A 23,786-nucleotide genomic window follows, 5' to 3' on the forward strand; every position below is an offset into this window, starting at 1 on the left:
TTGGTGCTTATGGAACTTTTGCTAACTTCGCAAGGTACAAATGATATTTTCTGGAAAGTTTCGAGTATATCGAAAATGAAAATGTAAAATCAATTATGTAATTGAATAATACACTTGGTTTATTATGAAATGGAATTCATTGGGTTGTAACAGAGATTGTAGTTAACAATGGTTAAGTTGTTAAGGAATGATGTACATCATTGCATATTAGTAATATGAACTAACCGAGTAGTACCTACCAGTTAAGTTTCACACGTAATAGCTTAGTACGAAAAGATTTATTTTGATTTCAAAATTCATATATACTAAATATACATAAAATTTCTTCAGGGAAAATGAGTTAATACTTCATCAGTTATTGTTGCTGGTATTTCTTGGTAACTACTGTGCGTATGACGTTGATGCTCGTGGAACAGATTGTGAAGTTGAGGTTTGCGATGTGGATGTTGTTGGTGGTGGTAATGGTACTGTTGGTGTTGTTGTCGATGGTACTATTGATGCCGGTGATGATGCTGGTGCTTGTAACATTTGCACCGTATTCTCCAAAGCCACTACCCGAGTGCGAAGCTCGTTGACTTCTTCTACTACACCGGGATGATTGGCGGTTCGGACGAGCGGATGAATAAGATCCAGAATTTGAGAGACTATATGATCATGACGAGATATATTGGAGATGAGAGAGAAAATGGTATTACGAACAGGTTCGCCGGTAAGTGCTTCAGGTTCTTCGCCAAGAGGGCAATGTGGTGGATGGAAGGGATCGCCTTCTTCTTGTCTCCAATAATTAAGTAGACTACGAACCCATCCCCAATTCATCCAGAATAGATGATGGCTAATTGGTTGATCCATTCCGGTTACACTGTCTTCGGAATTCAGGTGAATATCCATATCAGAATAGCTGTCAGAGTTTAAGGAATTTGAACTAGATACGGAATTCATCTTATATAATTAGGGAGATAATTTTTGATATGAATTCGATTATAGAATTTAGTTTGGTACTCTTCAATACATAATTTACATATGTATATATAATACCAAAATTCCGTAAATTACGGAGAAATTTTTGGAAGATGGCAGTCAAAGTTTATAGTAACAGATACGCTAAGATATGAATTTTGTCTATACACTATTCATGCAATCAATGCAGTAAAACGTGTCTAGACTTAAGAATGATAAGCATGTAATTTCCGACAAGAAATGATAAGCAAAACTTTTAACATGCAGACACGATCGAAGTCCAGACTTACTGATGCATCCTAACAACTATCAGTTAGACACACTCATGCAAGACCTGGTTCACTAGGACCAACGCTCTGATACCAACTGTGACGACCCGTCCAAATCCACTTGGACAAATACATCATTCATTGATTTCATAGTGAGGTTTTGACCTCTATATGATACGTTTTGAAAACATTGCATTCTTTTTAAAAGGTACACAATAAATGAATATCAATTTCTAAGGTTTTCAATGTTTGATGATTTCTACATATAGACAATCACCATAAATAATAGTTTACCATAATACATCCATTGACAATGCAGTCAAAATAAGATACACGGTGATGATTTTGTGAATGCAAAGTTTTCTTGAATAAAGCATGTATGACTCCATGCACATAGCTTGTATCACATATAAGCGAACAGCGGAAGACTTCTAGAAACCTGAGAATAAACATGCTTAAAAGTGTCAACACAAAGGTTGGTGAGTTCATAGTTTTAATGTTGCGCATAATAAAGGTGGATCACAAGATTTCAGTTGTTCAATCCAGAAACGTTTATCAAAATATTCTACGAAATTGAGCACCCTGATAACTAAACTTAACGTATATATAATTTGTACCCTTTGTATAATCATCTTAATAATACACGCAAACCAACGTGTACGCTTCTCAAATAGCATACGTCCGTTAAAAGGCTAGTGCTCTAGCTCGGACGGGGATATCAAGCCCTATGGATCCATATACTACTACTCGCGCCCACCAGTTCTTATAACTGGCAGTTAACAGTTACCAAAGCTAAGGGATTTTCGGTTCAAACTCAGTGTAGAATTTAGTATGTACTTGTATCCATTGCGTTTAAAATAAAGTGCATGTATTCTCAACCTAAAAATATATATTGCAAAAGCAATTAAAAAGGGATCAATGAAACTCACCTTAGCAGCATATAAAGTTGTTCACCAAAATGTGACTGAAACTCGGATTACCAAATAATCGTAGATCTCAACGTATCAGTATTGAGATTCAATATTATAGGAAAGTACGTAGATGTAACGGAGATGATAAACACTAGGTTTGATTCACAAATATACCCCCGAACATTACCCATAACCTCCTTGGCAATAATCCATAATTTCCTTAGCTCTATCCCGCTTGAAAACCATTTTGAAAGTGACATGCTCATAACCTCGTCGTAGTATTTATGTATAAATGGTAATAATACTAATAATGATAATAAGATTAACAATAATATTAATCTTTAATACTAATAATAATAATAATAATAATAATAATAATAATAATAATAATAATAATAATAATAATAATATATGATAATAAAATAAATAACAGAGGGAGTAATATAAATTTTATGTGTGTGTTTCCCTCGAGCCAAGACTGTTGAAATATATAGATGTGGCCATGATTTTTATCCCATGCGATCGCATGGTTATTGTGAGGGGAGGCCATGCGATCGCATGGCTCCTTTTTTCAGCCCACATGCATTTGTTTGTTACCTCGTCAACATATTAAATATTACGTAAATCGAATATTAAAATTTTAAAAAGTCGTATTTATTAAATACTTCAAGGGTATTCTATGTAACTTATAATTAATAATTTCTATCATGTCGTTTTCATGTGAATAGTAAATGAATTAATTTAAATTCAATTATTTAAGCTACACGTTGTACGTTGTGCTTTACAAATTGTACATTATTAATTTAACTTCGTTTTTTAAAAAAATTACAAAAATTATATCATAAAAATAAAATGACTTAATACGTAAAAAATTTAATTTGAAATAGCATCGTTTAATAGTAAATTTTTAATCATTTCGTATATAAATATTATTCGCATGATTCCGTATATATCGAAAACTCTTATATTTATTAAAATATGTATATAATACATGTTATGACATTCGTGAATCGTTGGACAAACAGGGTGGTCAATCGTTATATATAAAAAAAATCATTTTTAAAAGTTTTAAAACTTGTCAAAATTCATTGCTTATCATGTCGAAAATATTAAATCATATAGAGAATTGGTTTAAATAAGTCAAAATTTTCCGGGTCATCACAAATGGATATACCTAAACCTTGCTACAACACTTATAGGCAGTGTACCTAATCGTAAAATAGTATAGTTTTTAGTATGTCCGGTTCGTTCCACAGGGAAAATTAAACAAGTTTAAGGCTATATTAGTTTTAACTTATAAAAATACAAATATATATATAAGTAATATTATTATTATAAAAGGGGGTTTTAACTTATATATATTTGTCGATTTTAAAACTTTAGTTGCAATTAAAAAATAATGTAAAATATTAAAAATAAATACAACTTAATTTAAAGCGTAAAGTAAATAATGATAATGAAATTGCGATAAATAAAAATGCGATAAATAAAAAGTATGACAATTAAAGAGTACGATAATTAAAAGTGCAATTAAATACAATGACAATAAATAAAAGTGCGATAATTGAAAGTGCAATTAAATATAAAATAAAGGAAATTAAATATGAAATAAAGGAATTATGCTTATTTAAACTTCCGTAATCATGATGTTTGACGTGTTGATTTTTAGTTTATTCTCATGGGTTAATTGTCCTTTGTCCTGGATTATTCAATATGTCCGTCTGGTTTTTGTCCATAACAGTCCATCAGTCATAAATATAAAGTGCGAGTGTCCTCGTCAAATTATCTTTATATCCGAAGTCAAATATTCCAACTAATTGGGGACTTAAACTGTAACAAGGTTTAATACTTTGTTAACAATTACGCCAAGTGTCCTTGTACATAATTTCACCCCTGTTTTAATAAGTCTATTAACTATTAATCCATTCCCGTGTCCGGTAAAATGAACAACTATTGGTATTTATAGATATCCCGCCCACTGTACCCAGTCAAGCGTATGTGGTTATATATAAATACATCAAATTATAAGTTTATATATTAAATTAACGAGGTATCATTTAGTTAATATAAAACCCATTAATAACCCATAGTCTAATTTCCACAAGTGTCGTTCTTTTGTCCAAACCCCAATTATGGTACAAAGCCCAATTACCCAATTTTAATATTTAGCCCAACATCATGATTACTTCGGCATTAAATAAGCATAATAATAACTTAGCTACAAGACATTAATTTAAAAATAACATTAACCATAACTTACAGTGATTAAAAATAGCGTAGCGTTACACGGACAGAATTTTGACTTACACCCTTACAACATTCGCTAACATACCCTTATTATTAGAAATTAAAATTATAATATAAATAAATATATATTTACGTATGAAGGAAGAAGAGAAAAAGATGTTGAATTCGATCACCAAACTGCGAAATTTATAGGACCAGAGCTGAAAAAGGGTGCCATGCGATCGCATGGCTTTTGTGCCTCCAGGCCATGCGATCGCATGGTGGTCGGTAACAGCTCACAATTCTTTGTTTTCTTGTTTGTCGACGTTTTAATAAATAAATATAATATATAAATAATTATAAGAATTATTTAAATATTATATTATATTTATGTGCATAGTTGACTTGTAATTTTTAGTCCATTGCGTCGAGCGTTGAGAGTTGACTTTGGTCCCGGTTCCGGATTTTCGAACGTCCTTGCGTATAATTTAATATCTTGTACTTTGCGTTTCGCGTCTTGTACTCTTGTAATTTTGAGACGTTTCTTATCAATAATTGGAACCACTTTGATTGTATTTTGTACTTTTGAGCTTTTTGGTCGTTTGCGTCTTCAATTCGTCGAATCTGTCTTTTGTCTTCACCTTTTATTATTTAAACGAATATCACTTTTAAATAGAACAGTTGCAACTAAAAGCTTGTCTTTCTTGAGGGATAATGCTATGAAATATATGTTCGTTTTTAGCATTTTCAAATATTCCCACACTTGAGCGTTGCTTGTCCTCAAGCAATATAGTCTTGAAATAAAAATACTAGAATCACTTCTTTATTCTTCACACTTTGTACATCAGTGATTTCTATACGGCGGTATGAACAATGGTAGTAACGTTGTGGTTTACAGTCCCACATGACTATAAAATTTAGATCCTTTAAGGAAATTGGATCTTTATGAAAACATTTGATCTTTTGAAAATTAAATCTTGCTTTTACCCTAGATAAGTTTTTTCGGAATAACCCTTCACCGGTGTTTGCAAATTGTTTTTGTGGGTTTGGTGGGTTTCAGATTTGAAAACTTTAGCTCAAAACTTGCGGTTTTGTGTCACCCACTTGCTAACCTTGTATTGGGAAAGCAACAAATCCAGTATACTTGCTCCGTATATTACCTTTCGATAAACTACCGTCCGGTTGTAAAGGAAAGCATTGAACAAGCAACTGTTAAGGCAATGTCCCCTTACATGCTTTTAATTATGGTCTATAACGTGTCAGATGCAATTACTATCCTTGGTAGGAGCAATAGTAAAGCTCACCCTTATAATTTTTTGGTTTGGCACAAGGTCCTGTCTTCGACCATACTATGCAACCACCGTTCTTACGGTTGACACCCGATTTAGTTCAGGTGACCTAATGAATTCCAGGTGAATTCCTAGGATTTTACGTTCAATGGTAATGAACGCATTGAAAATGGGTTTTCAGAAAACAAATCGGTTTGTATTTTGATCAAAATATTTTCTCGTTCAAGCTCGAGTTTAGATATCATCGAATTCCATGAGTTTGAATTCTCAATCTTTTAGGTCAATCTCTAGGATTGAGTAATATCAGTCTTAAAAGCTAATTTTTTTTTATCTTTAAGGAGATTATCCTTTCTGAGGATCTGATTCATTAGTCTTATCCAACTAATTTGCACGGCGTCCTCCCCATTTTACTAGATAGATCCTCTCATGGTTAGGATAAGTCTGACCACTTGGCGACCCTGTTTGATGCTGAGGTCCGTGGATTTCCTACTGATTTTAGAGATGACTTTTCTAGATTTTTCGTCAACCTACAGCTGGTCTGGACGACAACTTCATGACCTAAATCAAGAAGCGCGTGTCTTTTTCGGAAGACTTTACTTCCTTTTAATGATAGAATTGATTCATCGAGTAGATCCATTTTTCTTTCAAATATATTACAGTAAATTGGGTAAAACTGTTTAGATTAGTCCAAAGCAAAAGTATCTTCAGTTATTTGAACAAAAATATGTGATATATTGAAATGTCCCGTTCTTATTGATTAAAAATGTTCCATATTAATTGATTTCGTTGCGAGGTTTTGACCTCTATATGAGACGTTTTTCAAAGACTGCATTCATTTTAAAACAAACCATAACCTTTATTTCATCAATAAAGGTTTAAAAAGCTTTACGTAGATTATCAAATAATGATAATCTAAAATATCCTGTTTACACACGACCATTACATAATGGTTTACAATACAAATATGTTACAACAAAATAAGTTTCTTGAATGCAGTTTTTACACAATATCATACAAGCATGGACTCCAAATCTCGTCCTTATTTAAGTATGCGACAGCGGAAGCTCTTAATAATCACCTGAGAATAAACATGCTTAAAACGTCAACAAAAATGTTGGTGAGTTATAGGTTTAACCTATATATATCAAATCATAATAATAGACCACAAGATTTCATATTTCAATACACATCCCATACATAGAGATAAAAATCATTCATATGGTGAACACCTGGTAACCGACATTAACAAGATGCATATATAAGAATATCCCCATCATTCCGGGACACCCTTCGGATATGATATAAATTTCGAAGTACTAAAGCATCCGGTACTTTGGATGGGGCTTGTTGGGCCCGATAGATCTATCTTTAGGATTCGCGTCAATTAGGGTGTCTGTTCCCTAATTCTTAGATTACCAGACTTAATAAAAAGGGGCATATTCGTTTCGATAATTCAACCATAGAATGTAGTTTCACGTACTTGTGTCTATTTTGTAAATCATTTATAAAACCTGCATGTATTCTCATCCCAAAAATATTAGATTTTAAAAGTGGGACTATAACTCACTTTCACAGATTTTTACTTCGTCGGGAAGTAAGACTTGGCCACTGGTTGATTCACGAACCTATAACAATATATACATATATATCAAAGTATGTTCAAAATATATTTACAAAACTTTTAATATATTTTGATGTTTAAATTTATTAAGTCAGCTGTCCTCGTTAGTAACCTACAACTAGTAGTCCACAGTTAGATGTACAGAAATAAATCGATAAAAATTATCTTGAATCAATCCACGACCCAGTGTATACGTATCTCAGTATTGATCACAACTCAAACTATATATATTTTGGAATCAACATCAACCCTGTATAGCTAACTCCAACATTCACATATAGAGTGTCTATGGTTGTTCCGAAATATATATAGATGTGTCGACATGATAGGTCGAAACATTGTATACGTGTCTATGGTATCTCAAGATTACATAATATACAATACAAGTTGATTAAGTTATGGTTGGAATAGATTTGTTACCAATTTTCACGTAGCTAAAATGAAAAAAATTATCCAATCTTGTTTTACCCATAACTTCTTCATTTTAAATCCGTTTTGAGTGAATCAAATTGCTATGGTTTCATATTGAACTCTATTTTATGAATCTAAACAGAAAAAGTATAGGTTTATAGTCGGAAAAATAAGTTACAAGTCATTTTTGTAAAGGTAGTCATTTCAGTCGAAAGAACGACGTCTAGATGACCATTTTAGAAAACATACTTCCACTTTGAGTTTAACCATAATTTTTGGATATAGTTTCATGTTCATAATAAAAATCATTTTCTCAGAATAACAACTTTTAAATCAAAGTTTATCATAGTTTTTAATTAACTAACCCAAAACAGCCCGCGGTGTTACTACGACGGCGTAAATCCGGTTTTATGGTGTTTTTCGTGTTTCCAGGTTTTAAATCATTAAGTTAGCATATCATATAGATATAGAACATGTGTTTAGTTGATTTTAAAAGTCAAGTTAGAAGGATTAACTTTTGTTTGCGAACAAGTTTAGAATTAACTAAACTATGTTCTAGTGATTACAAGTTTAAACCTTCGAATAAGATAGCTTTATATGTATGAATCGAATGATGTTATGAACATCATTACTACCTTAAGTTTCTTGGATAAACCTACTGGAAAAGAGAAAAATGGATCTAGCTTCAACTGATCCTTGGATGGCTCGAAGTTCTTGAAGCAGAATCATGACACGAAAACAAGTTCAAGTAAGATCATCACTTGAAATAAGATTGTTATAGTTATAGAAATTGAACCAAAGTTTTAATATGATTATTACCTTGTATTAGAATGATAACCTACTGTAAGAAATAAAGATTTCTTGAGGTTGGATGATCACCTTACAAGATTGGAAGTGAGCTAGCAAACTTGAAAGTATTCTTGATTTTATGTAACTAGAACTTGTAGAATTTATGAAGAACACTTAGAACTTGAAGATAGAACTTGAGAGAGATCAATTAGATGAAGAAAATTGAAGAAAGAAAGTGTTTGTAGGTGTTTTTTGTCGTTGGTGTATGGATTAGATATAAAGGATATGTAATTTTGTTTTCATGTAAATAAGTCATGAATGATTACTCATATTTTTGTAATTTTATGAGATATTTCATGCTAGTTGCCAAATGATGGTTCCCATATGTGTTAGGTGACTCACATAGGCTGCTAAGAGCTGATCATTAGAGTGTATATACCAATAGTACATACATCTAAAAGCTGTGTATTGTACGAGTACGAATACGGGTGCATACGAGTAGAATTGTTGATGCAACTGAACGAGGATGTAATTGTAAGCATTTTTGTTAAGTAGAAGTATTTTGATAAGTGTCTTGAAGTCTTTCAAAAGTGTATGAATACATATTAAAACACTACATGTATATACATTTTAACTGAGTCGTTAAGTCATCGTTAGTCGTTACATGTAAATGTTGTTTTGAAACCTTTAGGTTAACGATCTTGTTGAATGTTGTTAACCCATTGTTTATTATAACAAATGAGATGTTAAATTGTTATATTATCATGATATTATGATATATAATATATCTTAGTATGATATATATACAGTTAAATGTTGTTACAACGATAATCGTTACATATATGTCTCGTTTCGAAATCATTAAGTTAGTAGTCTTATTTTTACATATGTATTTCATTGTTAATACACTTAATAATATATTTACTTATCATTTAACATAATTAACCAAGTGTATCAATATCTTAATATGATTCATATGTACCTAGTAAGACGTTGTTATAACGATAATCGTTATATATATCGTTTTCGAGTTTCTTAAATTAATAGTCTCATTTTTATGTATATAACTCATTGTTAAAATACCTAATGAGATACATACTTATAATAAAATCATGTTAACTATATATATAACCATATATATTTCATCGTATAGTTTTTACAAGTTTTAACATTCGTGAATCACCGGTCAACTTGGGTGGTCAATTGTCTATATGAAACATATTTCAATTAATCAAGTCTTAACAAGTTTGATTGCTTAACATGTTGGAAACATTTAATCATGTAAATATCAATCTCAATTAATATATATAAACATGGAAAAGTTCGAGTCACTACATATATGTTTTAAATAACTTGGTAGATTTTTCCCACACTTGGCTTTTATTTTCCTTTATTTGCCTTTTTATTGTCCTCTATTCCATTTTAAATGAATTCTAACATTTTAGGCTGTTTCTCAATTTATGTCCTTTCCGAGGTAACAATAATTTCGGTGTTAACACCTAGTTTTATCATTCATAAATATGTATAAACATGATTTTGAATTCATTTAATTGAAAATTTTAAAAAAATTTACTAGAATTGGGTAGTCAGTATATAAGACTAGGGCTGTTCTTTATTATCAAAGAGCACTAGACTCTAATACAACTACTGCGTTACTAGTATTTTTAATAGTAACCAAGTGTATAAGTCAAAAATTTTTAAAATTCCGAAAGAATTTAACCCCTTCCCATGTAACATCCCGCCTTTTTCCATTTACTTTTCCGTTATACTAATATAAAGTCCGTTATATGTTTATAACATCTCCCGTTGATACGCATTTTAAATTATCTCGTTTAGGTAATTCACGCACCCGAACGAAAGTTGAGGGACTAAACTTGACAAGGGATCAAACCCTTGACTAGGTCAAAGGGTCAAACCCCTTTCACCCATTCATTATCATCTCCATCTCTCTCTTTCTTTCTAGCAAGAACACACACCCATTTACGAAATTCATTCAATCATCATCTAAATCCGATCTAGGAGGCTTACAACAAAATAAATTACATATTTGTGATCCTCTCTTCATCCTCTTCATTTTGGTACCAACTTCATCTCGTTTGGGTAACATTTCTAAAACTCTAGATTCCTCTAAATTCGTGTTTTTAACTTGAAATGGTGTTAGTTAGTGTCTATGGCTCATTGTGATGTCGTGTATGTAATTTATATGCTCGATCTCGTTGTTTTAGTGTAACTAGCATGAACTTGAATTTTGGTGTGTTGTTCTTGAATTTTGGATGATCATATGTTGTTAGATGTTAAAAGTTCATGTTCTAATTGTGTTCCTAGTATCACTAGCTTCAATTTGATGTGTAGGTTGCTTTAGAAAAGTTCATGAACTTGATTTATGATTTTGGTGAATTTGGGTTAGGGTTGATGAACTTGAAATGGACTTTTGATGCATTGAATGCCATGGATTATTATTGGTAAGTGTTTAGTTGGATTGTATGCTTGATTACCTTCGAAACGGCATATCATTCATGTAAATTGGTTGCCCGAATCATTGAATTGCATTTATGAACTTGTATGCGGTTAATGTTAAGCATTAGATGCGGTTTTGGTTGTTGTAATAGGTAGATTGATTGATGAAATGTGTTTAGTTGTTTTCCTCGTCAAATTACCTTCCCAACGGTATAAGATACTTGTCTTGATTGTTTGCGGATCATAAATGGTGATTGTTTGAAGTTAGGTTCGTGCATAAAACTTAAAAATTGCCAGAACTCTCTGCACAGGTAATGGCGCGGCGCGCCATATACCCGCGCGGCGCGCCATTTTGGTCTGTCCAACTTTGTCAATTTTCGAATAATGTTTGCTATGCTACGCACCTCCGATTCACATGTAACTTGTACTAACATGCTCATACATGATTAAAAACCTCAGAAAAATAGTTCGGGACCCAACCCGAACGTGTTGACTTTTTCGTTGACTTTGACCGACCAAAGTTTGACTTTTTGTCAAACTTAACCAAATGATTATGCAACCTTCCTAACTTGTTTATATACTTGTACCTTGCATGAAACTTGACAATTTGATTTCACATGCTACATAATCGAGTCGTAACGAGCCATAGGACTAATTGAACATTTTTGACTTATCGTGCTTACCGTTATTGATGCGACCTATTTGTTTAGGTCAAGACTAGCACTATCCTTCGCACACGTTATTTTGTGAAGTACTTTTCGTACGTGCACTCAAGGTGAGATCATAGTCCCACTTTTACTCTTTTTGAACTTACATTTGGGATGAGAAAACATAAACATTTCTTTTACTAAGTGAACACAAGTACAGGAAAACAAACATTCTACATACGAGTTTAGAACAAAATCCTCAATTCGATTATCATTAGTTACACTTGCCGGGTGTAAGCAAGAACTTATGTTGTATGGATCCATATGGGTTTGACAAACCCTCATTCAAATGGTTCGCTACCGTTTACGAATGAAATATATTTTCGAGAAACAGTGTATGTTCTAGCACTAAGTGATGGGGTTCAATGGAAGGAATGTTAAGCATTGATAATTGGGTGCTCGTGAAACAAACTTTTGGAATGTATTACTATTATTTCATTGATGCAAATCTTGTGGTTCACTTGTACTTACTTACTTAAACCTATGATTTCACCAACGTTTTCGTTGACAGATTTCTATGTTTTTCTCAGGTCCTTGAACGATACATGATTCATGCTTCCGCTCATTATTTTGATACTTGCATTGGATGTCGAGTATATATGCATACATGGAGCGTCTTTTGGATACTTTTAAATTTTGTCGCATAAGTTTCATTTGTACTTAAAACTTTGTATCGTAACTTGTGGTGGAACTATTCTTGTAAACTTGAACAATCTTTACATTTGAAATGAATGCGACATACCTTTTGGTCAAACGTTGTTTTAAAGACTTATGACCACGTAACGGGACCTAAGTAGACGGCGCCGTCAAACATGATTTGGTCGGGTCGCTACAGATGGTATCAGAGCGTTGGTTGTAGGGATTTAGAGTTCATTGGTGTCAACCTCGAGTCATAGGGTACATTGGTGAGTCTAGACTACAACCGGCATATAGACTTGAAGTAGGAATTACTTGACTACTTGTGCATTTATACTCGAACGCTTCTACTCATATCTACTCTTAGTTCATCTTAACCTCACGTTGTTTAATTTGATTGACACGCCACCTTGACTTTATAGAATAATGTCGAATGCACATATGAATCTGGGTAATATAATTGCCGGGATTATATTACGGTGACTCATATGAACGTTCCGACATTATGACATAAAGAATTTAAGGCGAGTCGAGGAAAAACTTCTCTTTATCTTTATTCTATATCACGGTTAGTATTATTGAGAATACTAATCAATGATATTCTTGTGTCTTGAAGGAACAATGGCTCCTCGTCGTGTACGCCGCAATGAAACTCCCGAACAAGCTCTCGAACGGATGATAGCCACCGCCGTAGATGCGGCCATGGCCGGTCACTCATCCAACAACAATAATAATAACAACAACAACAACAACAACAACAACAACAATGGAGCCGGAAACTCAAACGAGGGATGCTCCTATAAAGCTTTCATGGGGTGCAAACCTCACACTTTTGATGGAACCGGGGGACCGGTCGTGCTCACCCGATGGTTTGAGCAAACGGAAGCCGTCTTTAGCATAAGCGGTTGTCGGGACCAAGACAAGGTCAAATACTCCACTCACACCTTCGCCGGTGTCGCTCTTACATGGTGGAATACTTATGTACAATCGGTGGGTACCGATGAAGCTCACGCCCTCTCTTGGGCCGACTTGAGGGAAAAGATGATTGTCGAATATTTACCTCGTGAAGAAACCCGAAGGCTCGAACAAGAGCTAAGAACTTTAAAGGCGATCGGAAATGATCTCAAGGCTTATAATCAACAATTTTCCGAACTAGCCTTGATGTGCCCAAATCTTGTGAACCCCGAAGCTTTAAGGGTTGAACTTTACATGGATGGTCTTCCAAAGAGTATCAAACACGGAGTAATGTCATCCAAACCCACTAATCATCAAGAGGCCTTGAACATGGCCCGCAAATTGATAGAAACGGTTGACGAAATCGTAGTTCTGGCACCTAAGGCCGAGGATAAATCGGGTGGCAACAAAAGAAAATGGGAAACTCCCCAATCAAGCAACAACAACTTTGCCAAGAAATCTTTCACCTCCGACGGCAAGAAGGGTTATGCCGGGAATCTACCTTTTTGCAACAAATGCAACAAACATCACTTTGGCGAATGTAGTAAGCTAATTTGCCATCGGTGCCAAGGAGTTGGTCATAAGGCCAACGATTGTAAAAGTGCCACTCCCGTCGCTCGAAAGTGGCCCAATGCACCAAAGACGGGCACTTGTTACGAATGTGGCCAAACGGGTCATTATAGAAATGTATGCCCAAAGAAGAAAGATAACCCCAATACGCGCGGCCGAGCTTTCAACATCAACACCGAGGAAGCCCGGGATGACACTGAACTAGTCACGGGTACGTTTCTTCTCAACAATTCTTATGTCTCTTGCTTATTCGATTCGGGTGCCGATAAATGCTTTGTATCCAAGACTTTGACTCATTCTTTTAGCACTCCACCTCTTCCATTAGATACCACTTATACCATTGAAGTGGCTAACGGGAAACTATTAAGTGCCGACACATATTACCGGGGGTGTACGATAAACATTTTGGGTAAAGAATTTGAAATTGACTTGATACCCATAGAACTAGGAAGCTTTGATGTAATAATCGGTATGAGTTGGTTAGTCAAAACAAAATCTCACATCCTTTGTGATCTTAACGCAATCCGAATTCCTATCGAGAATGGTGAACCTTTGATTGTTTATGGCGATAAGAGTTACACCAGACTCAACCTCGTTTCGTGCCTTAAAGTTAGAAAACTACTCCGTAAGGGTTGTTTTGCGATCCTTGCCCACGTTAAGGAAGTCGAGTCCGATGAGAAGCATATCGATGATGTGCCAATTGTTAGTGATTTTTCCGATGTATTTCCCGACGAATTGCCGGGTCTTCCACCTCATCGACCGGTTGAATTCCAAATCGATCTTATTCCGGGAGCCGCACCCGTAGCACGTGCACCGTATAGACTTGCTCCATCCAAAATGCAAGAATTGCAAAGTCAAATCCAAGAACTACTTGACCGTGGTTTTATCCAACCTAGCCATTCACCTTGGGGCGCTCTGATTTTGTTTGTTAAAAAGAAAGACGGATCCCTACGAATGTGCATTGATTATCGTGAACTAAGTAAATTGACGGTTAAGAACCGATATCCTCTTCCTCGCATCGATGACCTCTTTGATCAACTACAAGGGTCTTGTGTATATTCGAAAATCGATCTCCGCTCGGGTTATCATCAATTAAGGGTTAAGGGGGAAGATGTCTCCAAAACCGCTTTCCGGACTCGTTATGGTAGTTATGAATTCCTCGTCATGCCATTTGGTCTCACTAACGCACCGGCGGTGTTCATGGATCTTATGAACCGCATGTGCAAACCGTATCTCGATAAATTCGTTATTGTGTTCATCGATGATATATTGATCTATTCTAAAAATGAAGAAGAGCACGAACAACATCTCTGACTTGTGCTTGAACTCTTGAGACAAGAACGACTTTATGCCAAATTCTCCAAGTGTGAATTTTTGTTGAAGGAAGTTCAATTTCTTGGTCATGTTGTAAGTGATCAAGGTATTAAAGTCGATCCCACGAAGATCGAAGCCATTAGTAAATGGGAGACTCCTACTACTCCTACTCACATTCGTCAATTCTTGGGTCTCGCCGGGTACTATCGTAGATTCATCGAAAACTTCTCTTTGGTTGCACGTCCTCTAACCGCATTGACTCACAAGGGAAAGAAATTCATTTGGGCGACCGAACATGAATCCGCATTCCAAATCTTGAAAACGAAGCTAACCACCGCTCCTATCTTGTCACTTCCCGAAGGCAATGATGATTTTGTTGTATATTGCGATGCCTCGAAACATGGTTTTGGGTGTGTATTGATGCAACGAAAGAAAGTCATTGCTTATGCCTCCCGACAACTCAAAATTCATGAACGAAACTACACGACGCATGATCTCGAACTCGGAGCCGTTGTCTTTGCACTTAAAATGTGGAGACTGTAGTGACCCGAACTTTTCCATGTTTATATATATTAATTGAGATTGATGTTTACATGATTAAATGTTTCCAACATGTTAAGCAATCAAACTTGTTAAGACTTGATTAATTGAAATAGGTTTCATATAGACAATTGACCACCCAAGTTGACCGGTGATTCACGAACGTTAAAACTTGTAAAAAAACTATATGATGACATATATATGGTTATATATATAGTTAACATGATATTATGATAAGTAAACATATCATTAATTATATTAACAATGAACTACATATGTAAAAACAAGACTACTAACTTAATGATTTTGAAACGAGACATATATGTAACGTTTATCGTTGTAACGACATTTAATGTATATATATCATATTAAGAGATATTCGTACATCATAATATCATGATAATATAATAATTTAAAATCTCTTTTGATATTATAAACATTGGGTTAACAACATTTAACAAGATCGTTAACCTAAAGGTTTCAAAACAACACTTACATGTAACGACTAACGATGACTTAACGACTCAGTTAAAATGTATATACATGTAGTGTTTTAATATGTATTTATACACTTTTGAAAGACTTCAATACACTTATCAAAATACTTCTACTTAACAAAAATGCTTACAATTACATTCTCGTTCAGTTTCATCAACAATTCTACTCGTATGCACCCGTATTCGTACTCGTACAATACACAGCTTTTAGATGTATGTACTATTGGTATATACACTCCAATGATTAGCTCTTAGCAGCCCATGTGAGTCATCTAACACATGTGGGAACCATCATTTGGCAACTAGCATGAAATATCTCATAAAATTACAAAAATATGAGTAATCATTCATGACTTATTTACATGAAAACAAAATAACATATCCTTTATATCTAATCCATACACCAACGACCAAAAACACCTACAAACACTTTCATTCTTCAATTTTCTTCATCTAATTGATCTCTCTCAAGTTCTATCTTCAAGTTCTAAGTGTTCTTCATAAATTCCAAAAGTTCTAGTTTCATAAAATCAAGAATACTTTCAAGTTTGCTAGCTCACTTCCAATCTTGTAAGGTGATCATCCAACCTCAAGAAATCTTTGTTTCTTACAGTAGGTTATCATTCTAATACAAGGTAATAATCATATTCAAACTTTGGTTCAATTTCTATAACTATAACAATCTTATTTCAAGTGATGATCTTACTTGAACTTGTTTTCGTGTCATGATTTTGCTTCAAGAACTTCGAGCCATCCAAGGATCCATTGAAGCTAGATCCATTTTTCTATTTTCCAGTAGGTTTATCCAAGGAACTTAAGGTAGTAATGATGTTCATAACATCATTCGATTCATACATATAAAGCTATCTTATTCGAAGGTTTAAACTTGTAATCACTAGAACATAGTTTAGTTAATTCTAAACTTGTTCGCAAACAAAAGTTAATCCTTCTAACTTGACTTTTAAAATCAACTAAACACATGTTCTATATCTATATGATATGCTAACTTAATGATTTAAAACCTGAAAACACGAAAAACACCGTAAAACCGGATTTACGCCGTCGTAGTAACACCGCGGGCTGTTTTGGGTTAGTTAATTAAAAACTATGATAAACTTTGATTTAAAAGTTGTTATTCTGAGAAAATGATTTTTATTATGAACATGAAACTATATCCAAAAATTATGGTTAAACTCAAAGTGGAAGTATGTTTTCTAAAATGGTCATCTAGACGTCGTTCTTTCGACTGAAATGACTACCTTTACAAAAAACGACTTGTAACTTATTTTTCCGACTATAAACCTATACTTTTTCTGTTTAGATTCATAAAATAGAGTTCAATATGAAACCATAGCAATTTGATTCACTCAAAACGGATTTAAAATGAAGAAGTTATGGGTAAAACAAGATTGGATAATTTTTCTCATTTTAGCTACGTGAAAATTGGTAACAAATATATTCCAACCATAACTTAATCAACTTGTATTGTATATTATGTAATCTTGAGATACCATAGACACGTATACAATGTTTCGACCTATCATGTCGACACATCTATATATATTTCGGAACAACCATAGACACTCTATATGTGAATGTTGGAGTTAGCTATACAGGGTTGAGGTTGATTCCAAAATATGTATAGTTTGAGTTGTGATCAATACTGAGATACGTATACACTGGGTCGTGGATTGATTCAAGATAATATTTACTGATTTATTTCTGTATATCTAACTGTGGACAACTAGTTATAGGTTACTAACGAGGACAGCTGACTTAATAAACTTAAAACATCAAAATATATTAAAAGTGTTGTAAATTTATTTTGAACATACTTTGATATATATGTATATATTGTTATAGGTTCGTGAATCAACCAGTGGCCAAGTCTTACTTCCCGACGAAGTAAAAATCTGTGAAAGTGAGTTATAGTCCCACTTTTAAAATCTAATATTTTTGGGATGAGAATACATGCAGGTTTTATAAATGATTTACAAAATAGACACAAGTACGTGAAACTACATTCTATGGTTGAATTATCGAAATCGAATATGCCCCTTTTTATTAAGTCTGGTAATCTAAGAATTAGGGAACAGACACCCTAATTGACGCGAATCCTAAAGATAGATCTATTGGGCCTAACAAACCCCATCCAAAGTACCGGATGCTTTAGTACTTCGAAATTTATATCATATCCGAAGGGTGTCCCGGAATGATGGGGATATTCTTATATATGCATCTTGTTATTGTCGGTTACCAGGTGTTCACCATATGAATGATTTTTATCTCTATGTATGGGATGTGTATTGAAATATGAAATCTTGTGGTCTGTTGTTACGATTTGATATATATATATAGGTTAAACCTATAACTCACCAACATTTTTGTTGACGTTTTAAGCATGTTTATTCTCAGGTGATTATTAAGAGCTTCCGCTGTCGCATACTTAAATAAGGACAAGATTTGGAGTCCATGCTTGTATGATATTGTGTAAAAACTGCATTCAAGAAACTTATTTTGTTGTAACATATTTGTATTGTAAACCATTATGTAATGGTCGTGTGTAAACAGGATATTTTAGATTATCATTATTTGATAATCTACTTAAAGCTTTTTAAACCTTTATTGATGAAATAAAGGTTATGGTTTGTTTTAAAATGAATGCAGTCTTTGAAAAACGTCTCATATAGAGGTCAAAACCTCGCAACGAAATCAATTAATATGGAACGTTTTTAATCAATAAGAACGGGACATTTCAGTTGGTATCCGAGCGTTGGTCTTAGAGAACCAGAAAATTTGCATTAGTGTGTCTTATCGAGTTTGTTAGGATGTATTAGTGAGTCTGGACTTCGACCGTGTTTTCTTTAAAAATGATTGCTTAACATTTTTGTTGGAAACTATATATTTTTAACATATGAATATTATGTGATATATTAATCTCTTAACGTGTTTGATATTATGTGATAGATGTCTACCTCTAGAACAAGTCCCATTGACTCACCTAATAATAATGAAGAGTCAAATGTAAATTGGAATGATTTGTGGACTGATTCACAAGTTCCCGAAGAGGAACCGGAAGAAGAGTCGGAACCGGAAGAAGAATCGGAACCGGAAGAAGAATCGGAACCGGATGAAGAAATAGAACCGGTGGGGGAAATAATAAAACGGTTAAGTAAAAGAAAATCCTCAACCAACCGACCAAAGTTAATTATGGTCAATGGTGTTTCCGCCAAGGAAGCAAAATATTGGGAGGATTACCAATTCTCCGATGAATCGGATTCCGACGAGAATTCCGATGATGTTATAGAAATTACCCCAACTGAATTTAAAAAGGCAAAAGAAAATAATAAGGGAAAGGGCATAAAAATAGAGAAATCTAATTCCAACCCCGATGAACTTTATATGTATCGTCAACCCCCGAAGTCCTTAAGTTGTAACAATGACCCGGGAACCTCTAAACCACCAGGTTTTTCTAAACCAATGTGGACAACGACGGCTCGTATTAGGGGAACATCATATATCCCTAGAAACTTGGCAAAACGAACCAAAACCGAAGAAGAAGAAACGAGCGAGTCGGAATAAGATAGTTGTATTCGTGTGGTGTAATATATGTAATATAGTGTGCTTATGCTTTATGATATATGTAAAAATTGCTTGTATTAATAAGTATATTTTTTTTATGAATCTAACTCTTGTCTATTTTACAGTATAAAAACACAAAATGGATAGACAACCCAATATTTTAAGAGACCTACCCGGAGACATGATTGATGAAATCTTGTCTAGAGTCGGCCAGAATTCCTCGGCACAACTATTTAAGGCGAGATCAGTTTGTAAGACATTCGAAGAACGTTCCAAGAATGTCTTGGTTTATAAGAGACTTTCGTTTGAAAGATGGGGGATATCACATTGGGAAACCCATAAGTTACGATGTGTTTACTTTGACGCATATATTGCGGGGAACCCAAATGCTATTTTACGCAACGGGTTAAGAAATTATTTTGACTCAATATATCCGAATATTGGACTTCGTGATTTAGAAAAAGCGGCTAACATGCAACATAAAGAAGCATGTTATGCTTACGGATTAGTAATGTTCGCTTCTCACCAAAGGGAGAACAAGAACATCGGGCTACAACTATTAAACAAAACGTTTCCACAAGTGACGGAGTCGGTAATTGGGGTAAGAAATGAGGTTTTTAGATTATTACGGGACTGTTGGACATTACGTAACCCTCGTCCCTTTGACGACGTTACAACACGCTGTCTTATCAACGGCCATAACGGTTATCTTGCACAAGACCAAGGATGGGAAGTGGTCCTAGTAAAACCAGAATGCATGACTTGTTTCTGGGCGTATGAATTACGTGTCTTTATTGCCTTTGCTGAACGACTTGTGTACTAGCTAGAATTATCTTCACAACTATCTTGTATCAAAGTTATTGTGTGCTATATTTCATGCTTTATGTAAAATAAGCGGTATTGTAAGTTTGTAAAATATTGTGTAAAAGTTTGAACGCGAAATATTATTATAATCAGTTTTTCATATAGAATTGAAGTAGTTGAATTGTATATTAGCTACTAAGTATGAACTTAACGGGTAAGTACTACCCGAATTTAAACTTATAAAATGCTAATATGAAGAAAAAGCTTTTATAAATGAGTTCATATTATGCTACGAAATACTATTAACTACTCTTAATATTCTGTATGATTAACTTGTTCCATTTGACTATTTTGAAGGAAATGGCACCGACTACTCGACATACCGTGAATATGAATGAAGAGGAATTCCGTACTTTTCTAGCTTCAAACATAGCCGCAGTACAGGCTGCACTACATACCAACAATAACCTTGGATCTAGCAGTACAGGAAATCGTGTAGGATGCACCTACAAAGAATTCACTGCCTGCAAACCTTTGGAATTTGATGGAACCGAAGGACCGATCGGATTGAAACGGTGGACCGAGAAGGTTGAATCGGTGTTTGCCATAAGTAAGTGTACTGAAGAGGACAAAGTGAAGTACGCTACGCATACCTTCACAGGTTCTGCGTTAACATGGTGGAATACCTATCTAGAGCAAGTGGGACAAGATGATGCGTACGCACTACCGTGGTCAGCATTCAAGCACTTGATGAACGAGAAGTACCGTCCCAGAACCGAGGTCAATAAGCTCAAGACAGAACTTAGAGGGTTACGAACCCAAGGATTTGATATTACCACGTACGAAAGACGATTCACAGAATTGTGCCTATTGTGTCCGGGAGCATTCGAAGATGAGGAAGAGAAGATCGACGCGTTTGTGAAAGGATTACCGGAAAGAATCCAAGAAGATATAAGTTCACACGAGCCCGCCTCCATACAACAGGCATGTAGAATGGCTCACAAACTAGTGAACCAGATTGAAGAAAGAATTAAAGAACAGACTGCTGAAGAGGCCAATGTGAAGCAAGTCAAAAGAAAGTGGGAGGAAAACGGTGATAAGAATCACCAATACAACAACAACAGCAATTACAACAATAATCGCAATAATTATCCCAACAATCGCAACATCAATCGCAACTACAACAAACGGCCCAACAACAACAACAACAATAACAACAACAGCAACTACAACAATCATCCCAACAACAATAATAACCGCAACAACAACAACAATCAGAAGCAAATATGCCAAAGGTGTGAAAAGAATCACTCGGGGTTCTGCACCAAATTTTGCAACAAGTGTAAAAGAAATGGTCATAGCGCGGCGAAGTGTGAGGTCTACGGACCAGGGGTTAATAGAACGAAAGGAACAAATGGTGTCGGAACGAGTAATGGCGGAGCAAGTAGTGTCGGAGCAAGTTATGCCAATGTAGTTTGTTATAAATGTGGAAAACCAGGCCACATTATTAGAAATTGCCCGAACCAGGAGAACACGAATGGACAAGGCCGTGGAAGAGTTTTCAATATTAATGCGGCAGAGGCACAGGAAGACCCGGAGCTTGTTACGGGTACGTTTCTTATTGACAATAAATCTGCTTACGTTTTATTTGATTCGGGTGCGGATAGAAGCTATATGAGTAGAGATTTTTGTGCTAAATTAAGTTGTCCATTGACGCCTTTGGATAGTAAATTTTTACTCGAATTAGCAAATGGTAAATTAATTTCAGCAGATAATATATGTCGGAATCGAGAAATTAAACTGGTTAGCGAAACATTTAAGATTGATTTGATACCAGTAGAGTTAGGGAGTTTTGATGTGATAATCGGTATGGACTGGTTGAAAGAAGTGAAAGCGGAGATCGTTTGTTACAAAAATGCAATTCGCATTATACGAGAAAAAGGAAAACCCTTAATGGTGTACGGAGAAAAGGGCAACACGAAGCTACATCTTATTAGTAATTTGAAGGCACAAAAACTAATAAGAAAAGGTTGCTATGCTGTTCTAGCACACGTCGAGAAAGTACAAACTGAAGAAAAGAGCATCAATGATGTTCCCGTCGCAAAAGAATTTCCTGATGTATTTCCGAAAGAATTACCGGGATTACCCCCACATCGATCCGTTGAATTTCAAATAGATCTTGTACCAGGAGCTGCACCAATAGCTCGTGCTCCTTACAGACTCGCACCCAGCGAGATGAAAGAACTACAAAGCCAATTACAAGAACTTTTAGAGCGTGGTTTCATTCGACCAAGCACATCACCGTGGGGAGCTCCTGTTTTGTTTGTCAAGAAGAAAGATGGTACATTCAGGTTGTGTATCGACTACCGAGAGTTGAACAAACTTACCATCAAGAACCGCTACCCACTACCGAGAATCGACGACTTATTTGATCAACTACAAGGCTCGTCTGTTTATTCAAAGATTGACTTACGTTCCGGGTATCATCAAATGCGGGTGAAAGAAGATGATATTCCAAAGACTGCTTTCAGAACACGTTACGGTCATTACGAGTTTATGGTCATGCCGTTTGGTTTAACTAATGCACCAGCTGTGTTCATGGACCTTATGAACCGAGTGTGTGGACCATACCTTGACAATTTTGTCATTGTTTTCATTGATGACATACTTATTTACTCAAAGAATGACCAAGAACACGGTGAACATTTGAGAAAGGTGTTAGAAGTATTGAGGAAGGAAGAATTGTACGCTAAGTTTTCAAAGTGTGCATTTTGGTTGGAAGAAATTCAATTCCTCGGTCACATAGTGAACAAAGAAGGTATTAAGGTGGATCCGACAAAGATAGAAACTGTTGAAAAGTGGGAAACCCCGAAAACTCCGAAACACATACGCCAGTTTTTAGGACTAGCTGGTTACTACAGAAGGTTCATCCAAGACTTTTCCAGAATAGCAAAACCCTTGACTGCATTAACGCATAAAGGGAAGAAATTTGAATGGAATGATGAACAAGAGAAAGCGTTTCAGTTATTGAAGAAAAAGCTAACTACGGCACCTACATTGTCATTGCCTGAAGGGAATGATGATTTTGTGATTTATTGTGATGCATCAAAGCAAGGTCTCGGTTGTGTATTAATGCAACGAACGAAGGTGATTGCTTATGCGTCTAGACAATTGAAGATTCACGAACAAAATTATACGACGCATGATTTGGAATTAGGCGCGGTTGTTTTTGCATTAAAGACTTGGAGGCAC

Source organism: Rutidosis leptorrhynchoides, chromosome 10, assembly GCF_046630445.1.
Source record: "Rutidosis leptorrhynchoides isolate AG116_Rl617_1_P2 chromosome 10, CSIRO_AGI_Rlap_v1, whole genome shotgun sequence".
Taxonomy (NCBI): Eukaryota; Viridiplantae; Streptophyta; class Magnoliopsida; order Asterales; family Asteraceae; genus Rutidosis; species Rutidosis leptorrhynchoides.